Below are 6514 nucleotides of genomic sequence, written 5' to 3'. Positions count from 1 at the left end.
CAACACCCCCCGCCCCCCCCCCCCCGGGCCCCCCCCCCAGCCCCCCCCCCCCCCTCCCCCCTCTCCCCCCCCCCCCCCCCCATCAACCTTCAGTTTGTTCTCAGTATCCAAGAGTCTCTTATGGTTTGCCTCCCTCCCTCTCTAACTTTTTTTTTTCCTTCCCCTCCTCCATGGTCTTCTGTTAAGTTTCTCAGGATCCACATAAAAGTGAAAACATACGGTGTCTGTCTTTCTCTGTATGACTTATTTCACTTAGCATAACACTCTCCAGTTCCATCCACGTTGTGTAGCAATATCTTTAATTCAGTGAGTTACTGTATCAGAAAACAACAGTGCCATCGTTAATTTTTCTAACTTTTTATCCAGTAGGCATTCAGTAGTATCCACTGGAAACAGGCTTTGTTCCTCAGCTACGGAGTGCCCATTTCCAGACACTGCAATATGATTAGTTAGCCTGTAAGGTGCCTTAGTGGCTTTCTTAGTTCCAGTTTGAAGGATTGGTAAAAGCAATTTTTGACTTTTTATTACTGTAGTAAAATATACATAACACCATTTTTGACTCATAGGGTGCTCCTAATGTCCATGTTTAAACTATTCACTCTCTTTTTCTTTAAACTCTGAGCAATTGGGCTCAAGATGATGTTACAACTTAACTGGCAGCAATATACTCTTTGAAAACACTGTTTCATATGACACAGTAGGCTAAGTTATTAACATGTATATAGTCAAGGAAAAGATAGCTTCATCATTTTTTTTCATTTATTTATAGGTTTGCCTAATTTATTTGGAAAAAAGTTCTCTCATGATCAGAGAACTTACTAAAATGCCAGTTTCATCTGTTTTAGTAATTTTAAGTGTAGATAGTGCGGCTGTGGGGTGAGAAAGTGAATCTTCATATCTCCTTTTAAGCAATGATCCATTAAGTATAAGAAAAATATGAGCAAAATCGACATTAGCTCAGCACATATTGACTAATCTAACTATGTTCTCAGCTCTACCCTAACCTCAGTGGAAAAGAAAATCAAATGAGCAACATGTTGCCTAAGTTGAGAAATGTTCATACTGTTTTCTATGGTGGCTGCATCATTTTACATTCTTATCAGTCGTGAGTACACAGGGTTCTATTTTCTCCACATCCCCACCAACATTTGCTATTTTCTGTTTTGTTTTGTTTTTTTTTTGGTAATGGCCACCCTAACAAGTGTGAGGTATTATCTCATGGTGGCTTTCATTTACATTTCCCTGATGGTGAATGATGTTGTTTGTTAAAAATTTTCTCAATATCACTCATCATCAGGGGGAAAAAATCGAAACCACATTGAGATACCACCTCAAGCCTGTCTGAATGGCTAAAATTAACAACACAAGAAATAACAGGTGTTGGCGAGGATTCTGGGAAAAGGGAACATGCTTGCACTGTTGGTGGGAATAGAAACTGGTACAGCCACTCTGGAGAACAGTATGGAGGTTCCTCAAAAAACTAAAGATAGAATTACTCTATGAGTCAGCAATTGCACTCTTAGGTCTTTACCCAAAGGATATAAAAATACAGATTTGAAGGGTACCGGCACCCCATTGTTCATAGCCGCATTATCAACAATAGCTAAACTATGGAGAGAGCCCAAATGTCCACTGACTGATGAATGGATAAAGAAGATGTGGTATATGTATATGTTTTTACAAAACTGTTTATTTATTTATTTTGAGAGAGAGATATAGAGAGAGGGAGAGAGAGAGCACTGGGGAGGGGCAGAGAGAGAAAGGGGGAGAGAGAATCCAAAGCAGGCTCTGAGCTGCCAGCTCAGAGCTCAGAGCCCAATGTGACTGGAGGCTCAATCTCACGAACCCACTGAGACCATGACCTGAGCCAGAATCAAGTCAGATGCTTAAGCAACTGAGCCAGCCAGGTGCCCCTCTCATTGTAGTTTTGATTTGCATTTCCCTGGTGATGAGTGATGTTGAGCATCTTTTCATGTGTCTGTTGGCTATCTGTATGTCTTTGGAGAAATGTCTATTCATGTCTTCTGCCCATTTTTAAAACGGATTATTTGTTTTCCTGATGTTGAGTTGCATAAGCTCTTTGTATTTTTTGGATATTAATCCCTATCAGGTCTTCCATTTGCAAATATCTTCTCCATTCAATAGTTTTTCTTTTCTTTTAGTTTTGTTGATTCTTTCCTTTGCTGTGCAGAAGCTTTCTAGTTTGATGTGGTCTCAAAAGTTTACTTTTGCTTTTATTTCCCTTGCCTCAGGAAATATACCTAGAAAAATGTTGCTATGGCCAATGTCAGAGAAGTTACTGCCTGTGCTCTCTTCTAGGATTTTTATGGTTTCAGGTCTCACGTTTAGGTTTTTCATCCATTTTGAGTTTATTTTTGTGTATGGTGTGAGAAAGTGGTCCAGTTTCATTCTTTTGCATGTTGTCGCCCAGTTTTCCCAGCACTATTTGTTGAAGAGACTTTTTCCCATTGCATATTCTTGCCTCCTTTGTTATAGATCAATTGGCCGTGTAATGGTGGGTTTATTTCTGGGCTCTCTATTCAGTTCCATTGATCTATGTGTCTGTTTTTGGGTCAGTACCACACTGTTCTGCTTACTAAAGCTTTGTGGTATGTCTTGAAATCTGGGATTGTGATACCTTCAGTTTTGTTTTTTCAAAATTGCTTTGGCTATTTGGGGTCTTTTGGGTTTCATACAAATTTTAGGATTATTTGTTCTAGTTCTGTGGAAAATGTTGTTGGTATTTCGATAAGGATTGCATTGAATTTGTAGATTACTTTGAGTGTTATGGACATTTTAACAACATTTGTTCTCTCGTCCATGAACATGGAATGTATTTCCATTTGTGTCATCTTCAATTTCTTTCATGACGGTTAACAATCTTGAGTATATTTTCATATATTTTTTGGCCATTTTTCTGTCTTCTTTGGAGAAATATTTGAATCCATAGCCCATTTTAAAATCAGGTTATTTGGGTTTTTGCTACTGAATTGGAGGCAAATACAGTTTCTGTACAATGTATCTGATAATGGATTAATCTATTAACCTAATAGATTATCTGGTATGTTTTGCAAATATTTTCTCCGATTCCCTAGGTTGCCTTTTTCCACTGTGTTGATTGTTTTGTTTGCTTTGTAAAAGATTTTTAGTATGATGTATTTCACTCCTCTAGTTTTGCTTTTGTTGCCTTTGCTTTTGGTGTCCTATCCAAGCAATCAATCACTGTCAACACCAGTGTCAAGTAGCTTTACCCATAAGTTTTATTTGAACAATTTTATGGTTTTAGGACTTACAGTTAAGTCTTTCATCAATTTAAAGTTGGTTTTAGTAAGTAGTATAATAGTCCAATTTCATTCTTTTGCATGTGGATATCTAGTTTTCATAACATCATTTTTTGAAGAGACTACTGTGTCCTCATTGTATATTATTTTTTTTTCATGTGGTCATTAAAAAAAAATTAAATCCAAGTTAGTTAACATATAGTGTAATAATGCCTTCAGGAGTAGAATTTAGTGGTTCATTGTTTACACAGAGTTTTCATCACAAGTGCCCTTCTTAATGCCTGTCACCCATTTAGCCCATTTCCCCCTGCCCCCCCCTCAGTTTGTCCTCTATAGCTAAGAGTCTCTTATGGTTTGCCTCCCTCTCTGTTTTTATCTTATTTTTCCTTCCCTTCCCCTATGTTCATCTGTTTTGTTTCTTAAATTCCACATATGAGTGAAATTATATGGTATTTGTCTTTCTCCGATTGACTTATTTCATTTACCGTTACACACTCTGGCTCCATCCACGTTGTTGCAAATGGCAAAATTTCGTTCTTTTTGATGGCTGACTAATATTTTGTTTTATATTCTCAAGACTGTTTTTGCTATTTGGAATTTCTCGTACTTTCATGTGGATTTTAGGATTCTTTTGTTTATTTCTATAAAAAATGCCATTGGGATTTTAGGATTTTAATAGAGATTGAATTGAATCTGTAGATCACTTTGGTTATAATGGTCATTTTAACAATACTTAGTCTTCCAAGCCAAAAACATGTGACATTTTTCCATTTACTTGGGTCCTTCTTTTATTTCTTTCATCAAATGCTTTTGTTTCCAATGATTAAGTCTTTCATCTCATTAGTTGAGTGTATTCGTAAGTAATTTTTTCTTTCTGATGCTACTGATGAGGTAGTTTTCTTATTTCCTTTCAGATTGCTCATTGTGAGTGCATAGAATCACAACTGAATCCTTAACATGCTCTAGTCTGCCTCCTTTCGATTCCTCCATTGCAACCTCATTAACAAAGTCACTAATGGCCTTCATGTCATTAAGGGCAATGGAAAGTCTTCCAGACTGTTTTGCTTCAACTCTGTTAATATTTTAATGTTGTTGACACAGCCTCTTGAGCCTTATTCTATCCTTGAATTATATGATTACTTCCTTTCAATCCTCTTTGGTAATACCTTCCCTATCAGACTCTTCAATGTCAGAAATACTCAGCACTCTTCCCTAGTCCTCCTCAGCCTTCATGTTTCATACTCCTCCTAGTTTATGTCATTCATTCTGATAAAAAGGCAAAATATATTCAAGAAACTCAATATTTTGGTTTAGCCTTGAGCCAAATGTCCAACATTTACATATGTTTAATGAGCTTGTGTGTGTGTAAGGATCCAATACATTTCCCTTCACAATTTCCTCATTAAAGGACATACCTGTAGTATTATTCCACTATTGGAATCAACCAGCCTTGCAGGTATGTACATGGTGGGAGGAGGAGCTGTCAAGGGGGTTCCTCTCTACTCCCTAGGGTCATGTAGAAGCTTTCACCTGACTTGGCAAGGTGTTCAAATGGACTGCTTTGACCTTGCCTCTGACTATATTTATTTTCAGAAGAGATTTATTTCATTCTTACCAATGTTTATTAGCAAATTTCCAAGTTCATCCTAGGCTCCTTTGTTTGGGTAGCAAAACTTTGATTCAAGTCCTTTGATAGCATCTGTTCACATCAGCTCACTCCTTCTAAAGGGTGGCAGGATATTCTGACAGAGGATGTCCTCCTATTCTGACAGAGACAGCACTCTATGTGACAGAGAAGGACTAACCTGGGAGTCAGAGTGGTAACTCTTTCACCACAATGTATTATCTCAGGGTCTCTTGTTATCTAAAATTCCCTTTAGTGTGAACTTTTGGGAGATTAGTTATTGACAATGAGTTGTGGTTACAAATGCTATGAGTCACTCCCAGACCAGAGCGTTTTGATGCCAGGGCAAAATTTTTCAGAGCGATGATAAGCATTTGCAATGGTGTTTCTCCATCAGCTTTGGTCACAGAATGTTTAAAATGAGAAGCACCCTTATGCTTTTTAATGGTGGGCATGCAGTGTGAATATGAAATAAACCTTTGGTTTCAAGGTCCAATGATTTTGAGATTGTTTCCTCAGCACAACCTCACTTATCCTGACAGATACACATTGCCTTCTTCCAGATATAAAGGGCATTTCGTGAGGATCATGGACATGTGAACAAAGGCAGAATAAAAGGGAAAGTAAAAGGGGTCAAAAGCTGAGAATTCACTGTGAGGACCCATTGGTATTAGTGGGGGCACTAAATCTGTTTTGTATCTTCTTCCATCTTTTCAGACTTACTCTCTCTGTTCTCAAATTGAACAAGCAGCATTGGAGTTTCTGCTATCCCTCAAATGCATTACAGTACTTATTGCCTTTTCCTCTTTGTGTGGTTCCCACTGTTTAGAATGCTCTGTCCACTTGCTGCTCTATTGAACTTGCTCTGTCAATCCTTAAGGACATCCTTAAGGACAGTCTCAAGTTGTTATTCTAAGAAGTCATTCCAAATTCCCTACCGAATTCATGTAACTTCTTATTCTCAAAATGAATAGGACTTTGTAATTTCTTGAGTATTAGCGAAAGTCAAGTCCATAGAGGAGAGATTGGAAGATGCTTTATTGTACTTCAAGATAACTTTATTTATATAGGGGGCAGAAATAGCTTTCCTGAAATGTGGGTTCCTATCAGCACTTGTCCTGGATTGTACATGTATTTGGTCAAGGTTTTTGATAGAAACTAAGTATTCTAGCTTCCCAGTCAGGGCTCTTATTTCTTTTCAACACTACCTTATTATTTAAAAAAAAAAATGTTTTTTAATGTTTGTTTACTTTTGAAGGAGAGACAGAGTGTGGGGTGGGTGGCAGAGAGTGAGGGAGACATAGAATCTGAAGCAGGCTCCAGGCTCTGAGCTGTCAGCACAGAGCCGGACGTGGGGTTCAAACCCACAAACTGTGAGATCATGACCTGAGCCGAAGTTGGATGCTCAACGGACTGAGCCACCCAGGCGCCTCTCAACACTACTTTAAATGACCTCTTAGTGTGTCATGTGAAAAAATGGATAGGAGGGAAAGATAACATGATCATTTCTTGGGTCATCTCCCAATTAAGACATTCCATCAATTTTTTCTTTCTATGAGTGAATTCTGTCCCTTAATTTCCTCAAACCCCTCTTCATATCTTTGTTCCT

Source organism: Panthera uncia, chromosome D4 (genome assembly GCF_023721935.1).
Source record: "Panthera uncia isolate 11264 chromosome D4, Puncia_PCG_1.0, whole genome shotgun sequence".
Lineage (NCBI taxonomy): Eukaryota > Metazoa > Chordata > Mammalia > Carnivora > Felidae > Panthera > Panthera uncia.
The sequence above is the reverse complement of the archived record's forward strand: the minus strand, read 5'-3'. Positions refer to the sequence as shown.